An 18,804-nucleotide genomic window follows, 5' to 3' on the forward strand; every position below is an offset into this window, starting at 1 on the left:
GGTCAGAGGGTTTGCCTGGAATAGAGCCCTGATGGCATTATGCTACTCCTGGAGAGAAGACAGGCAAACGACCTGGGGACAGACAGCATTGAAACAAAGATCTGAAGAACTGGGATACACAGAAGGGATATTATTCACTCTTCTTAGAGCACATCCCTGAGAAGCAACATTCATGGAGACACCTCTCCTGGAACAAAGGAGCTGACCAGTTCCATTTCCCTCCCCTGCCCCTTAATATACAGAACCACCTACTGGGAACAGTTCAGCTCCTACACTGGCTACTCAATTTGCTTACACCAAAACCCAACCCCCAGCACTCTGGTGGGGCTGTCCTTTTCAGTCACCTTGGCTCAGTCCCAGTGCAACAGGTCCCTTACCCAGAAGATAAGCACAAACCATTCCCCATCATGTCTCTTTACCAGAGAGTTTAGCAGGGCCTCAGTTCTGGTTCAAGTGATGTCATGTCTCATTTCACAAGCCGACCAGAGCACACTTAGTTACAACTCACTGCATTCAGGCCAGGAACCAAACACTGCCCACAGCAAGCAAAGAAAGCCACTGCAGATGATTAGACTAAAGGATAGAGCAGCAAAACCACAGTAGCAGAATGCATGCAGCACATAACGGAGACACTCCCTGAAGCAGTAGGCTCTGGGCATTACATGACCTCTTCTTCATAGTGTCACTACTTTCAGAAGCAGGAGACATAACAGGATTTTCTAACACAGAGAAGAAAGCAGAGACTTAGACAAAATGCAAAGATGGAGCGATTCATCCCAAATGAAAGAACAAGATTATGTCCAGGGATCTAAGTAAAACAGATGGAGAATTTAAAGCAACAATCATGAGGATACTCATTTGGCCTGAGAAAAGAATAGAGAACATTAGTGAGACCCTTACCACATAGATAAAAGAGCTAAAAAAGAATGAATCAGATGAAGAGTACAGTGAATGAGATTGGAAACAGACTTTATGTAATGAACAGCAGGCTGGAAAAAACAGAGGAATGAATTAGTGATCTAGAAGACAAAATAATGGAAAATATTGAAACTGAACAAAAGAGAAAAATAAGAATTATTCAACATGAGAATAGACAGAAAACTCAGTGATGATACCAAATGTAATAACACCCTTATTAGAGGAGTCACAGAAGAAGGAGAGGAAGAGAAGGAAAAGGAGGAGAGGAGGAGGAGGAGAAGGAAAAGAAGGAGAGGAAGAAGAGGATGAAGAAGAAGAAGAAAGAAGAAGAAAAGAAGAAGAAAGAAGAAGAAGAAGAAGAAGAAGAAGAAGAAGAAGAAGAAGAAGAAGAAGGAGGAGGAGGAGGAGGAGGAAAAGGAGTGGGAGGAGGGGGAGAAGGGGGTGGAAGAGGATGTGGAGGGGGGAGGAGAGAAAAGAGGGCAGAAAATTTATTTGAAGAAATAATAGCTGAAAACTAATCTAGGGAAGGAAACAATATCCAGATTCAGGAGGCACAGATAACTGCCATCAAAATCAACAAAAATAGAGCAACACCAAGACATATTGTAATTAAATTTGCAAAATATAGTGATAAAGAAAAAAAATCTTAAAAACATCAAGACAAAAGAAATCCTTAATTTACAAAGGAAAACCCATAAGTCTAGCTGGATATTTCTCAACAGAAACTTGGAAAGCCAGAAGGCAATGGTGTGATACATTCAAAATGCTGAATGGGAAAAATCTGCACCCAAGAATACTCTACCCAGCAAGGTTATCATTCAGAATAGGAGAGTTAAAGAGTTTCCCAGATAAAAACTAAAGGAGTTCATGGCCACTAAACCAGCCTGCAAGAAATATTAAAGGGGACTCTGAGTACAAAGGAGAGACCAAAAGTGAAAAAGACAAGAAAGGATCAGAGAAAATCTCCAGAAAAAATGACAAAACAAATATAAAATGGAAATAAATACATATCTATCAATAATTACTCTGAATGTAACTGGACTAAACACTCTAATCAAAAGACAGAGGGTGTCAGAATGGATAGAAAAACAAGACCCAACCATATGCTGCCTATAAAAGACTCACTTTAGACCTAAAGACACCTGCAGATTGAAAGTGAGGGGGTGCCTGGGTGGCTCAGGTCTTGATCCTGGGGTCCTGGGATGGAGTCCCACATCGTGTTCCCAGATCAGTGGGAAGCCTGCTTCTCCCTCTCCCTCTGCCCCCCCCCGTTTGTGCACTCTCTCTCTCTCTCTCTCAAATAAATAAATAAAATCTTTGAAAGGGAGGGGATGGAGAAACATTTATCATGTAAATGGATTTCAAAAGAAAGCCAGAGTAGCAATACTTATATCAGGCAAAGTAGACTTTAGAACAAAGACTTTCAAAAGAGACAAAGAAGGGCATTATATAATAATAAAGGGGACAATCCAATAAGAAAATCTAACAATTGTAAATATTTATGAACTCAACATGGGAGCACCCAAAACAATTCATAGCAAACATAAAGGATATAATTAATAGGGTGCCTGGGTGGCTCAGTTGGTTAAGCAACTGCCTTTGGCTCAGGTCATGATCCTGGAGTCCTGGGATCGAGTCCCACATCGGGCTCCCTGCTCAGCGGGGAGTCTGCTTCTCCCTCTGACCCTCTCCCCTCTCATGCTTTATCTCATTCTCTCTCTCTCAAATAAATAAATAAAATCTTTAAAAAAAAGGATGTAATTAATAATACCAGAATAATTAGTAGCAGAGTTTAACACCCCACCTACATCAATTGACAGATCATCTAAACAGAAAACAAAGAAGGAAACAATGGCTTTGAATGACACACTGGACCAATAATGAAGCAGCAGAAAGAGAAATTAAAGCATCAGTACCATTCACAATTGAACCAAAACCAATAAGATACCTAGGAGGAAATCTAACCAAAGAAGTAAAAGACCTGTATTCCGAAAACTGTAAAACACTAAAGAAAGAAATTGATGATGGCACAAAGAAATGGAAAGATATTCCATGCTTACGGATTGGAAGAATAAATATTGTTAAAATGTCTATACTACTCAAAGCAATCTACACATTTAATACAATCCTTATCAAACTACCAACAACATTTTTCCCAGAGATAGAACAAACAATCCTAAAATGTTTATAGAACACAAAAGACCCCAAATAGTCAAAGCAACATTGAAAAGGAAGAGCAATGCTAGAGGTATCACAATTCCAGACTTCAAGTTATATTATAAAGGTGTAGTGATCAAAACAGTATGGTACTGACATAAAATTAGACATAAAGATCGATGGAACAGAATAGAGAACCCAGAGATGAACTCACAACTATATGGTCAATTAATCTTTGACAAAGCAGGAAAGAATATCCAATGGGTAAAAGACAGTCTCTTTAACAAATGGTGTTGGGGAAACTGGACAGCAACAATGCAAAAGAAGGAAACGAGACCACTTTCTGATATGATATACAAAAATAAATTCAAAATGGATTAAAGACCTAAATGTAAGACTTGAAACCATAAAAATCCCAGCAGAGAAAACAGGCAGTAACTTCTTTAACATCAATGATAGCAACTTCTTTCTAGATATGTCTCCTGAGGCAAGGGAAACAAAAACAAAAATAAAGATTAGGACTACATAAAAAAAAAAAAGTTTCTGCACAGCAAAGGAAACAATCAACAAAACTATAAGGCACCCTACAGAATGGGAGAAAATATTTGCAAATTACATATCCAATAAAGGGTTAGTATCTAAAATATATGAAGAACTTTTAAAACTCCACACCCCAAAATGAATAATCCTATTAAAAATGGACAGAAGACATAAATAAACATCTTTCCAAAGAAGACATACAGATATCCAACAGACACATAAAAAGCTATTCAACATCACTCATCATCAGGGAAATACAAATCAAAACTATAATGAGATATCACCTCACATCTGTCAGAATGGCTAAAATGGACAACATAGGAAATAACAGGTGTTGGCAAGGATGTGGAGAAAGGGAAATCCTTGTGCAAAGTGGTGCAACCAGTCTGGAAAACAGTATGGAGTTTCCTCAAAAGTGAAAAATAGAACTACCCTATGATCCAGCAATTGCACTACTAGGTATTTACCCAAAGAATACAGAAATAGTAATTTAAAGGGATACATGCACCCCAATGTTTATAGCAGCATTGTCTATGACCATAGAAATTATGGAAACAGCCCAAGTGTCTACTGACTGATGAATAGATACAGAAGAAGTGGTATATATATAGAATGAATATCAGCCATATAAAGGAGTGAAATCTTGCCCTTTGTAATGACATGGATGGAGCTAGAGAGTATTATGCTAAACAAAAGAAGTCAGTCAGAGAAAGTCAAATACCATGTGATTTCACCCATATTTGGTATTAAAGAAACAAAACAAAGAAGCAAAGGGAAAAAAAAGAGAAAGAGGAAAACCAAGAAACAAACTCTTAACTATAGAGAACAAACTGTTGATTACCAGGAGTTAGGTGAGTGGGAGAATGGGTTAGTTGATGGGGATTAAGAAGTGCACTTGTGATGGGCACCAGTTGTTGTATGGAAGTGTTTAATCACTATATTGTACACCTGAAACTAATATTACACGGTATATTAACTAGCTGGAATTTAGATTACAAAATGAGAAAAGTAAAAAACAAACAAACAAACAAAAAACAGGTTCTCTGAAGTCCTCTGCAGATTTGTATATTTGACAGTTGTATTTTGTAGAAATTGATTAGCTCTTTTAAGTACCTGGACATTTAAAATATCTTTTTAGGTGCAAATATTTATAAATTGTATTATGTCCTATTCATTTAAGCACTTTGTTTTAAATAATGGGACATAATGTTTGAAAGAAGCATTAATCCACACTCTGAAGACCAAGATACTAGTTTTAGGTCTACCAATGATAAGCTAGGTATCTTTGAGTAAGTTAATTCTCTTTGGGATTTCTTTTTTATTATATGTACATGAGGAGGCTAGACTAGATGATCTCAATATTAGGCATACTTTCTTGGAAAGTGCTTTCTAAACCCTAAAACACTAGAAATGTTTGTTTTGGTTAGTTTTAGTATTGTTATTATTTAAGAAGAGCTTCAACTCTGTCATTTAATGTAATCTTTTCAGGATGACTGAGGGTCATCATTATAAACATTAATTATTGTTGTGCCTGGGTGGCTCAGTCCTTAAGCATCTGCCTTCGGCTAGGGTCATGATCCCGGGTTCCTGAGATCGAGCCCCGGATTGGACTCCCCACTCAGTGAGAAGCCTGCTTCTCCCTCTCTCTCTGCCTGCTGCTCCTCCTGCTTGTGCTCTCTCTCTGTGTCAAATAAATAATTAAAATCTTAAAAAAAAAATCAGTTATTGTACTATATATATTTGCTACTCTCAGAACAATTAAAATTTGTAGCTATTGAAATTTTGCTTGTACCTACACTAAAATGGACTCATGGATTTTTTGTTCTTATATATTTGATTTTATAAATGCTTCTTTATCTTTTCAGACTATTTGTACTTATTTGTTGCTATTGTCAGTGGACCTGCCTAATGAAGTCCCTGTCATTTCAATTAGTTCTTTGTAATCTTTTGTGGCTTTGAGAACACACTAATCAAGCTAGTTATAACAGCTGAAATTTAACAAAAATGAGTAAAGACTGCTTGTTTTATTTTATTTGGAGAGGGCGTGGGTGGAAAAGGGAAAACCTCCTATGGAACAAAGTGTATAGTTTTTAGTTTGTGGCCTTTATGACATCCATTTTGGCTATTCAGTATTATTTTATTTCCTTCTTGGCTCTGTCAGCTGTGTTTGGATAGTTGAGGTTGCAAGATTTTTGGGTTCCAGATGACTGAGGTGTGACTAGCTGTTTGACACCTGAAATTTCTTGGAATATAAATATTGCCAGAATTTATATACATAATTTATATATAACTTCATATATAAATTTATATATAATTCCATATATAATATTAATATATAAAATGTATATGTATAATTTTAATAATCATATATATCAATTATATATGAAATTATATGTTCATAATTTCAAAATTACTATTTGCTTTACTTGTTTCATTAAGAAATAGTTTAAATTGCTTTATTGCTCTTGGGGAAGCTATTTTTCATTTTCCATAATGCTCTTTTTTAAAAGATTTATTTATTTATTTGACAGAGAGAAAGCACAAGCAGGAGGAGCAGCAGGCAGAGAGAGAGGGAGAAGACTGATCCACTCAGGCGCCCCTCCATAATGCTCTTGAGAGAACATCTCCTCATTCTGACCTTTGCTCCCTCCTTCTTAAGGGCACTTGGTAGAAATCCTCCTATGTATTTGGAGTCCTATTTGAGATACATTAATACTTTCTTCTGAAGTTGGCCTATTGTTTTCATGAGTAATGAACATTATCCAGAAGATTTGGAGAAGCACAGAAAACAGACTGTCTTACCAATTATTTTAAAATTATTAGACTTAAAAAAATTTAAAAAATAAAATTATTAGACTTCCCCATAAGGTTCCAATTTACTCCTACTTCTAGAAGAGGGTCCACAAGTAGTCACCTTAATCCTGTATTTCTGGGGCCAGGCAAATAGCTAGTCCTGTCCCTCTACACACTATTACCCAAAGTATTGGAGTGCAAGAGTCCCAAGAATGGCAAGCTTAAACCTATAGCTGTAACTGATAGTAACTGGATGAAGTTGGGTTCTAATACTGTCTCTGCCCTTTCTTAACTGTGTGATCCTGAGTAAGACACTTTACAAACACTCTGACGTTGTTTCCTCCTCTGCAATATGGTGATAATAATCTATGATCATTCTGCTTCAGAAGTCTCTTATAAAGATCCAATAAGAAATGTAGATGATAATTGTTTTTAAATTATAATAGTTATTAAAACATAAGGACACAGGGAGGAGTAGTATTAAGAAAGGAATCAAAGAAAGCAGATAGTGCCCCTCTTAACCACTAAAATGCATAGGATATGATTAAATATATTTTTAAAGATTTTATTTATTTATTTGAGAGAGAGAGCATGCACAAGCAGGGGGAGCAGCAGGCAGGGTGAGAGGGAGAAGCAGACTCCCTGCTAAGCAGGGAGCCCCACGTGGGGCTCTATCCCAGGACCCTGGGATCATGACCTGAGCCAAAGGCAGACATTTAATGACTGAGCCACCCAGGCACCCCAGAATTAAATATTTTAAACAACATATCAGTATCATAGAAAAGATGAAGGCATGAAGTAGTGTCCCAGGTCATGGCAATACTGGCTGAGGTTCCTGTGAGTAACAGAAAGAACCATCTGCCTGTCCCCTACCATGAGTCAGTTAGGTCCAGCCTTTCAGAGGATAAAGTTATGATTAGGATTAAGGATCTCTGAAGAAATCAAATATCAGAGACTGGTCATAGCCATAGGAAAACAATGAGGATACAAATAGAGCACAGTCAGTATCTCCTATGGATGAATTCTGTAGATAGAATGCAAGGTCTCCAAAATTTTTGGAAGGAATGGATCTGAAACAAATCTAAAGGAACCTACAGTTGTAAAGAGGAGAGCCTGAAGGGAGACTAGGTTACTTAGCAGTATTGTTTGGACATGGATACATTTGTTGAGGGACATTTAAAGGCTCAAAGAACATCCTTAATTCAGTACAGTTTTACAATTCCTGGTCTGGTTAAATATATCAGACAAGCAAATCTGAATAAATATAAAATATGCAAAAACTTAGGCTCCCAAGAAAACATTGAACATACACACTTCTGCCTTTGCTCATACTGTTTCCACTCAAGTATGTGTTTGCTCCTCCTGTCTATCTAGTCTTACAAATTACTTCAGATTCAGCTTAAATTTTACTTCACTGTATAACCACATAATCTCTTCTATACAGTAAAGTCCTTGAAGGTACCCATCAAGGACAATACAATATGTTGTACTCCATAACATATTGAAATTGAACCTAATTTCCTATAGGGATATTAAGATTTTGATAGTTTCTGTTGCTAGATTAAGACTTGCATATTTCTTTCTTTATGGGAGACTGCATTCTGGGCATAAACTATACAGTCTATTATTATATGGTGGCCATATAATTAATCTATATTTCTCAACATCATGCAAATATATATATAAAGGTATATTCCTTTAAATCACCTTTAAATCACCAAACAAGCATTTATTGAGCACCTACAATTTGCATGATGTATATGTATATGTATATATATATGTATATGTATATATATGTATATATATATACACACACACACACACACATATATATATATTCATATATATAGTCCTTTAAATTTATATATGAGAGAGAGAAAAAGAGAGAGCAAGAGAGAGTCACTGCATCTTGGCAGATTGGTTGAACTTGTTGAATACAAATAATATAAATATAAATATAAATATAAATATAAATATAAATATAAATGGGGCCAAAGTCTACCTGGATCTCCATTAATTATGTTACCATATTGCAGTATGCTCTGACTTTTTTAGTTCTCTAAATTGTGTTTATAAGCTGTGCATTAACTATTAAAATATTTAAAAAATGTTTCTGGAAGGTTGTTTGCTTTTTGCTTTGATGTCATGGTGCTATTAAAAAGGATACTTTATGCTTTCTTTTCTCAGTGTTGGAAGTGGAGGTGTGAAGGACTGGGTGCAGAACAAAGTTAGTATCTCACAAGACCAGTTACTCTTTCCTTCTTTCATCTATATTCTCAGCTCTTTCATTTATTTCCAATGAATTCAATAAAGTATTGATAAAATCAGACCTGTATGAGTTCCATCTAAATTATTTAAAGTACCACTTTTTTTTTTATAGTAGCCAGGAATCTGCTCCTGTTCTTGCTTCTATGCCAGATCCAATTATAGCTTGCCATTCTGTAGTTACTCTGTCTCCTCTGGGCCATTCTTCTCCTTGGTAAGTTGTGGATGCTCAGTTAGATTCTCATTTTATTTCTTTTTTCTTTTTTTTAAAGTTTTTATTTAAATCCCAGTTAGTTAACATACAGTGTAATGTTAGTTAACATACAGTGTAATATTAGTTTCAGATGTACAATATAGTGATTCAGCACTTCCATACAATACCTGTGCTCATCAAAAGTGCCTTTTAAAATTATATTTACTTAGCCACTGCATAGTACATAATTAGTTTTTGATGTAGTGTTCAATGATTCATTAGTTATGTATACTTTCTGTGGATTTGTTCCACCTACAGGTCAATGAGAAGTTATTGCCTTATTGTTACATTTCAGCATTTGTGGAACTGGGTAAATGGAAGAGCAACTATAGGAAAAAGGAGAAGGCCACAAAACTACCACATATAGTCTAGGACAAAGATGAGAGAGGACATATAAGGAAAACTTAACCTTTGTTACTGGTTATTGGTAGCTTATAGGCTGGTTGCATATGGACCTCAAATTGTATTTAGTATCACCTCTTAGTTCCCTACTTTAGCATATCTCCTTTGGTATCCACTGTCAATGGCATAAAAACCCAGATTCCTTGCCTGACATCTAGTCTAGCCCCAGCCTCCTTTATTCAGTCCCACCATTTTTTTTTCCACTCCAGCCAAATTAGTGTTTTCACTCTCTTTGGCTTTTTCATCTCTGTGCCGCCTGATCCTTCTTCTTGGAAGACACCCTCTACTCTTCAACTTATTACTATCTCAGCATCCTTTACCCTGATGGTTTACCTTGATCCTTTACCTACCTGATTCAGAAATATTTCTCTATTCTTCTCACATTCACTGATGTCTCTTTCCTTTGTGTTCCTATAGCACTTATTAACTGGGCCACAATTATTATACTTAGAATATATTCTTATCATATCTGGTATAGACTCTAAATTAGATAAGACATTTAAAGATTGCCTTTGTATAACAAGAATTTAAGAGTGGCAATCTGGGTGGAAAGAGTCAGAGAATGGAAGGGTGTTCTTTAGGAGACCTGACTTGATTCTGCATTTGCAGGATCAAGAAAATGCTATTTATCAATATTACAGAATGAAGGAGTAGGACCTGATGGAAAGAAAGAGAGCTAAAAACCTTTTCTTCCTCCAACTCCATACCATTCCTTGATGTGGTCATTGTCAAATGCCCTCATTTCAGGGGAAGAAAACAGTGAGAACCAAAGTTTTGCCAGAGTTCTATAGTGAGTAATCCCACAGTAAGTGGTGTCAGAATAAAGACTCAGATCCAGATGTATTTTCCCAGTCCTGTTCTTTTTTTAACTACCTTATGCTACCTTTTGAGCTACTTATTTAACTCATACATATGTTATTTTTATTTTATTACCTAAACTCTGAGTACCCTAGAAACAGGGACTGAGCCATATTCATCTCTATTTCTTACAACATAGTTTATCACAGTTATTGGGCACCAGATTAAAAAATCTATAAATAGTTGTTGATTGACAGATTTATTTTTTAGGTCCTTAACTAGCTTATATTTTTGCTTTATAGTTTTTCAACTTCTATTAACTTAAATAATAATAAAACCCCAGGAGACAAAATGCAGTGTTCTCCAATATGTCTATGCTAGCATTGTGAAGTGGAGATTGCTAATTATCATCCTTGTCATCTTGAGTAAGTCACTGTCTCTCTCTGGGTTTGACTTCTTCGTTTTTTAAACCATGAGTGTGTAATTCATGCTTTCTAAGCTCTCTTTCAATTCTAACATTCCAACAAAGCTAATTTCTCATTTTTAAATTGTTTTAAAAAATCTCAGGGCAAGGATTTAATCTTTACATTACCAAGACATGACATAATAATTACTATCTTAACAAGATGCAAAACTTACAATTCACATCAGATCAGTTTTAGTTGATTGAACACCAGAATGGTGAGTCAAACCCAACTTTGGCAAACAGGTTTATTTCACTTTTTCTCTGTTACTTTGGATTCTAACAGTGAGAAATTATTTATTTCTACCCTTCTTTGGGCATTAAAATTGGGCAATCCTGGGCCTAAATGTCAGCTCCACTATTAACTATTTGACTTTGAGTGAGTTACTTGATCTCTCTATGATTGGTTTCCTCACTGGGAATTGAAGCTAAAAATAGGATAAAGAGAAAATATAAATAAAAACTCTTAGTACAATGGCACCTAGAAGGTGTGTAAGACATCCTGGTGATGACAATCTATATCATGTGCAATCTGTATTACTAGGGAGTGGCTTTTTATTACATCTTTTTTATGTGATTGTAATACTGCATTTCATCAATCTTCAGTTAAGCTTGCAGTTTGGGCAATGAGAATAGTGAAAGAACATGAAATAATGTCTCCTGACATCCCTCTCAACACACAGCCTACCAATTCATATTTAAGGTTTACATGAGAAAAAGGAGAAGGAATTAAAAATGGTAGATGGCAGGAAAGGTGTTTCCAAGTGGCTCAAATGAAATAGAAGCATGTGAGAAAAGTGTAAGCAGTCAAAAGAATTCATATGGGTTGGCTTCCAAAACATGCAGCCACTCTAGTTCTCTACATAAAAATAGAATTCTCAATATCTAATAACAGATGCTGATTCAAGGACATAGCTAACATTTGTCATATGCAAATAAGCCCTGGGTGAGATAACTATTTCCATGGAAATTATAACTTACTCTTATTTAAATCTCTGAATTCTACCACCAGTAATTATGTCTTCATATCTTGGTTTGACTCAATTTACAAATTTGATGTTTAACTAATACTCAGAAGTTGACTCAGGGTGGCCACAGACAAGAATGAATCAGGTTTAAAAATAAGAATAAAAATTAATAAATGAAAAAGAAAGAAAGAAAGAAAGAGAAAAAAAGAAAGAAAGAAAGAAAGAAAGAAAGAAAGAAAGAAAGAAAGAAAGAAAGAAAGGAAGGAAGGAAGAAAGAAAGAAAGAAAGAAAGAAAGAAAGAAAGGAAGGAAGGAAGGAAGGAAGGAAGGAAGGAAGGAAGGAAGGAAGAAAGAAAGAAAGAAAGAAAGAAAGAAAGAAAGAAAGAAAGAAAGAAAAAAAGAAAGAAAGAGAGAAAGAAAGAAGAAAGAGAGAAAGAAAGAAAGAAAGAAAGAAAGAAAGAAAGAAAGAAAGAAAGAAAGAAAGAAAGAAAGAAAGAAAGGGAGGAAGGGAGAAAGAGGAAGGAAGGAAGGAAGGAAGGAAGAGAAAGTAAGTTAAGAATGAGGTAAATAATGAAGCCATAGAAAGAAACCAGTTTGTTAGATCTCCCTACACCCTAACCTTGAGTCCAAACCAATCTTAAACCAGCAAAGTGACAATAATTACTTTATGGAAACTAAAATTGTTTACAGTCCTCCAAGTCTGGGTTTTGTCATGTTTCTGTTTTCTCTTTGGCCTTGACTCTGTAACTGATGAACATGCGCTGTTACCTGTATTTGCTGATAATTGTGAGAAAATGTTGCTGCTGTAGGAAGAGAGTATGGCCTGGGACTTAGAAGATGCAAGGTCTAGTCCATGCTGTGCTGCTCATTTGCTGTGACCCAACACAAATTATTAGATCTTTTTGGGCCTCAATTCATCTTCTGTCAAATGAAAGGGTTGGAATTTATGGTCTCTGGTGCCCTATCTAGTTCTGCCATTCAGTGGTTCTAATAAGGAATGTCAAACTTTCTCAGAAAAGTCCAGGCACATTGATTCAAGTGCATGAGGCATGGGAAAGCTGTAAGGCACAAAGTCTCTGAGGTAGAGGAGTAACGGCTACAGAAGGTTACAATTTTAAAGAAGTAAAGATTAAATGATGATATATTTTATGGCTGCTGATACTACAGCCAGGCCTCCTGATTCATCCTCTGCTTGTGTAGACCCATGTGGACCATAAGGAATGGTACTGTTACCAGGGGACAGCTAGTGAAATGCAAATAGGGACCAGACCCAAGTCCAGTTAAATAGGGAAGTAGGAAATGTGTTTTTCCTTTTCTCTTTCTGGAAGATTCTATTAAAAATCTTATTTGTGATGTTTAAAAAAATAAAAATGGCTTCAAAACATTAATGCAAATGGCAGGTTGTAAATAAATGTGCACATTACAATTTCATTTTTGTTTATATAAATAATGGGAAGAAAACACACCAAAGTCACAATAGTGGTTATTTCAAAGAAAAAATAATTTTCTTTTCTGTGTTTTTATACATTTTCCAAATTTTATCCAAATCTTACCTTCTTAATGGACTCCTCACTCCACTTTTGATCCCTAGCATACATTCTTCATTGAGACCTCAGAATATCTTTTACCACAAATATGAATCTAGTCATGTAAATCTGTTGCTTAGAAGCTGCCAGTAGATACCTATCAAACTAGTACTACAAACCAAGCTCTTTACTACAGTCAAAAGACTCTCTATGCTTTAATCCCTGACCTCTCCTAGGAACTAACTTTCTATCACTTTTCCTTCCTGGCCTACTCTATTCCAACAGTTCTTTTTTTTAAGATTTTATTTATTTATGAGAGAGAGAAAGAGCACAAATGGGGTGAGGGGCAGAGGGAGAAGCAAGTTCTCTGCTGAGCAGGGATCCTGATGCGGGGTTTGATCCCCAGATTCTGGGATCATGACCTGAACTGAAGGCAGACACTTAACCAACTGTGCCCCCCAGGCACCCCTCAATAGTTATTTGAACTTTTGAAGACCACCCCCACCTCAAGACCCTTGCCTGAAATGCTTTTCCTGCAAAATTTCACAATTCATCTTCATTTTCATTCTCAGTTTCAAAGTGAATGAAACACAGAGGCCTCCTTTGACTCCCGAGTTTAAATTCTGTTCTACTCCTTCACAGGACTTTGTACTCTCTCTATATTATATGTGCATAATTTATAATTACAATCAAATATAAATTTATTTTATTCCTCTATACTTCACTAATCTGTAAGCTCCTTGATGGTAGGGGCCATGTCTCCTGCTCACCACTGTATCTCTAGTGTCTATCTAGCACTCTGCATGGAACATATTAAGTGCTCAACAATATTCGATAAATGAATAAGTGAACAAGTGACTCAATCAACATGTATTACTTGTGTAAGTAAAAATAAAAATGGAAGACACAAATATGGTGAGGATTTTATTTCTTCAGGCATTCTTGGCTCTTTGTGTCCCCAGTATAAAGGATAAGATCATTCCTGACAAGAAACTGGAACTAGAAATTAGATCTCTTTCCTTAACAGTACGGTTGCCATATTTTTGTTCATCTGATTCTCTGAGGACTTGTTGCCAGATTCATTAATTCTATCTATTCTTCCTTAATAGTAACTTAGCCAGGGATAATGGTCTAAGATTTAACTAAAGGAAAAGCCACCCAAAAGTCAAGTAGGATGCACTTCCCTGGAGTTTCTGATTAACTGAGTAAATTGGATAAGAAGAAATGAGGTTATGGACCCTGTTGCCTAGGCTTATATGTTATTTTCTGTTATGACAAATGGCAGAGAGGTTGCAATGTCAGCAAGTTTGTTTACAAAGAACCAAAAGATCCCATTATTGTTTTGTATTACTCTCTACACTCAAAGGCACACTGGAAAGAAAAGTCAATATTTGGATTTGATGATAAGAAAACATCTCTTAAGAAAGTCTCTCTGATGGACAATGAATTCATTACTATTTACTCACCTGAGGAGAGGGAAAAGTGTTTTTGAGAGACCTGGAGCCAACATGGATAAGATATACAATCAACTGCCACTTGTGGAAAGCATAGATATTGTGATTCATGAGAGAGACAGCTTAGCATGACTCCTGCAAAGGGCATTTATTTCTATTAAGGACAGAAGCAATTCCTCCTTTTGGAAGCTTTCCAGACAAAATGTACTACTACTGGAAAGAGCAGGCCTTGTCTCAGAAAAATATCCTAATAGGTAATGTGTTTTTATTTGACAGCACAACCTCTGTACTTGTAATTCTGCATAACTAACATTACGTCCCCCTCCCGGAGGCTATTCCATTTTAATATCAACAGTCTTTGAGTTGTAGGGATAGAGTCATTTTAGACATGAGTATCAAAGGAATATAGATTGGGAGGGTTACAAACTATCTCATGTTTGTAAAGGTATTAGTTTAATTTTACTGAGTACTTAATGTGGTGGCGGATGTTCTACCAGGTATTTTATTTTATTATTTTAATTTTCTCCCAGTGTTTTTTGAACATACAGGTTTTTTTTTTTTTTATTAGTTTCAGGTGTACAACATAGTGATTTAACACTTCCATACAACACCTGGTGCTCATCATAAGTGCAATAATTAATCCCCATCACCTATTTATCCCATCCTCCCACCAACCTTCCTTCTGAAACTCTATAATTACAAAACTCTTGGTTTCTCTCTCTGTCTCACTCTTTCCCTTTGTTCATTTGTTTTGTTTCTTAAATTCCACATATGAGTGAAGTCATAGAGTATTTGTCTTATTTAACTTACCATTATACTCTCTAGCTCCAACTATGTTGCTACAAATACCAATATTGCATTATTTTTATGGCTGAATAATATTCCATTGTGCATATACCACAATTTCTTTATCTCTTCACCAATCAATGGACACTTGGGCTGCCTCCATAATTTGGCAATTGTGAATATTGATTTTATAAATATAGAGGACCATGTGTCCCTTTGAATTGGTGTTTTTTTTGGTATCCTTTGGGTAAATACCTGTAAGTGCAATTGCTGGATCATAGGATAGTTCTATTTCGGTTTTGAAGAAACTCCATACTGTTTTCCACAGTCACTGCACCAGTTTCATTCCAACCAACAGTGCATGAGGATTCCTTTTTCTCCACATCCTCACCAATAATTCTTGTGCTGTTGATTTTAGCCATTCCGACAGCTGTGAGTTGATGTCTCATTGTAGTTTTGACTTGCATATCCCTGATGGTAAGTGATGATGAACACCATTCATGTGTCTATTGGCCATCTGTATACCTTCCTTGGAGAAATGTCTGTCCATGACACTGCCCATTTTTTAAAATTTTTTATTGTTATGTTAATCACCATACATTACATCATTAGTTTTTGATGTAGTGTTCCATGACCCATTGTTTCTGCATAACACCAGTGCTCCATGCAGAACGTGCTGTCTTTAATACCCATCACCAGGCTAACCCATCCTCCCACCCCCCTCCCCTCTAGAACCCTCTGTTTGTTTTTCAGAGTCCATCATCTCTCATGATTCATCACCCCTCTGATTTCCCCCCTTCATTCTTCCCCTCCTGCTATCTCCTTTTTTTTTTCTTAACATATATTGCATTATTTGTTACAGAGGTACAGATCTGTGATTCAATACTCTTACACAATTCACAGTGCTCACCATAGCACATACCCTCCCCAGTGTCTATCACTCAGCCACCCCATCCTTCCCACCCCACCCCCCACTCCAGCAACCCTCAGTTTGTTTCCTGAGATAAAGAATTCCTCATACCAGTGAGGTCATATGATACATGTCTTTCTCTGATTGACTTATTTCGCTCAGCATAACACCCTCCAGGTCCATCCACATCATTGCAAATGGCAAGATCTCATTCCTTTTGATGGCTGCATAATATTCCATTGTATATATATACCACCTCTTCTTTATCCATTCATCTGTCGATGGACATCTTGGCTCTTTCCACAGTTTGGCTATTGTGGACATTGCTGCTATAAACATCGGCGTGCACGTACCCCTTCGGATCCGTACATTTGTATCTTTGGGATAAATACCCAGTAGTGCAATTGCTGGATCATATGGTAGCTCTATTTTCAACTTTCTGAGGAACCTCCATACTGTTTTCCAGAGTGGCTGCACCAGCTTGCATTCGCACCAACAGTGTAGGAGGGTTCCCCTTTCTCCGCATCCCCACCAATATCTGTCATTTCCTGACTTGTTAATTTTAGCCATTCTGACTGGTGTGAGGTGATATCTCATTGAGGTTTTGATTTGGATTTCCCTGATGCCGAGCAATGTTGAACACTTTTTCATGTGTCTGTTGGCCATTTGGATGTCTTCTTTGGAAAAATGTCTGTTCATGTCTTCTGCCCATTTCTTGATTGGATTCTTTGTTCTTTGGGTGTTGAGTTTGATGAGTTCTTTATAGATTTTGGATACTAGCCCTTTATCTGATATGTCATTTGAAAATATCTTCTCCCATTCCGTCAGTTGTCTTTTGGTTTTGTTGACTGTTTCTTTTGCTGTGCAAAAGCTTTTTATCTTGATGAAGTCCCAATAGTTCATTTTTGCCCTTGCTTCCCTTGCCTTTGGCGATGTTTCTAGGAAGAAGTTGCTGTGGCTGAGGTCGAAGAGGTTGCTGCCTGTGTTCTCCTTTAGGATTTTGATGGACTCCTGTCTCACATTGAGGTCTTTCAACCATTTGGAATCTATTTTAGTGTGGGGTGTAAGGAAATGGTCCAGGTTCATTCTTCTGCATGTGGCTGTCCAATTTTCCCAACATCATTTGTTGAAAGGTCTGTCTTTTTTCCATTGGACATTCTTTCCTGCTTTGTCAAAGATTAGTTGACCATAGAGTTGAGGGTCCATTTTGGGGGTCTCTATTCAGTTCCATTGATCTATGTGTCTGTTTTTGTGCCAGTACCATACTGTCTTGATGATGACAGCTTTGTAATAGAGCTGGAAGTCCGGAATTGTGATGCCGCCAACTTTGCTTTTCTTTTTCAACATTCCTATGGCTATTAGGGCTCTTTTCTGGTTCCATACAAATTTTAGGATTATTTGTTCCATTTCCTTGAAAAAAGTGGATGGTATTTTGATGGAGATTGCATTGAATGTGTAGATTGCTCTAGGTAGCATTGACATCTTCACAATATTTGTTCTTCCAATCCATGAGCATGGAACATTTTTCCATTTCTTTGTGTCTTCCTCAATTTCTTTCATGAGTATTCTATAGTTTTCTGAGTACAGATCCTTTGCCTCTTTGGTTAGATTTATTCCTAGGTATCTTATGGTTTTGGGTGTAATTGTATATGGGATTGATTCCTTAATTTCTCTTTCTTCTGTCTTGTTGTTGGTAATGCCACTGATTTCTGTGCATTGATTTTATATCCTGCCACTTTACTGAATTCCTGTATGAGTTCTAGCAGTTTTGGGGTGGAGTCTTTTGGGTTTTCCACATAAAGTATCATATCATCTGCAAAGAGTGAGAGTTTGACTTCTTCTTTGCCAATTGGATGCCTTTTATTTCTTTTTGTTGTCTGATTGCTGTGGCTAGGACTTCTAATACTATGTTGAATAGCAGTGGTGATAGTGGACATCCCCGCCGCATTCCTGACCTTAGGGGGAAAGCTCTCAGTTTTTCCCCATTGAGAATGATATTCGCTGTAGGTTTTTCATAGATGGCTTTTATGATATTGAGGTATGTACCCTCTATCCCTATACTCTGAAGAGTTTTGATCAAGGTAGGATGCTGTACTTTGTCAAATGCTTTTTCTGCATCTATTGAGAGGATCATATGATTCTTGTTCTTTCTTTTGTTAATGTATTGTATCACGATGATTGATTTGTGGATGTTGAACCAACCTTGCAGCCCAGGGATAAATCCCACTTTGTCGTGGTGAATAATCCTTTTAATGGGCTGTTGGATCCTATTGGCTAGTATTTTGGTGAGAATTTTTGCATCCATGTTCATCAAGGATATTGGTCTGTAATTCTCCTTTTTGATGGGGTCTTTGTCTGGTTTTGGGATCAAGGTAATGCTGACCTCATAAAATGAGTTTGGAAGCTTTCCTTCCATTTCTATTTTTTGGAACAGTTTCAGAAGAATGGGTATTAATTCTTCTTTAAATGTTTGGTAGAATTCCCCTGGGAAGCCATCTGGCCCTGGGCTTTTGTTTTTTGGGAGATTTCTGATGACTGCTTCAATTTCCTTAGTGGTTATAGGTCTGTTCAG

Source organism: Mirounga angustirostris, unplaced genomic scaffold (assembly GCF_029215605.1).
Source record: "Mirounga angustirostris isolate CCGP_5_RB_7025 unplaced genomic scaffold, mMirAng1.0.hap1 SCAF_11, whole genome shotgun sequence".
Taxonomy (NCBI): domain Eukaryota; kingdom Metazoa; phylum Chordata; class Mammalia; order Carnivora; family Phocidae; genus Mirounga; species Mirounga angustirostris.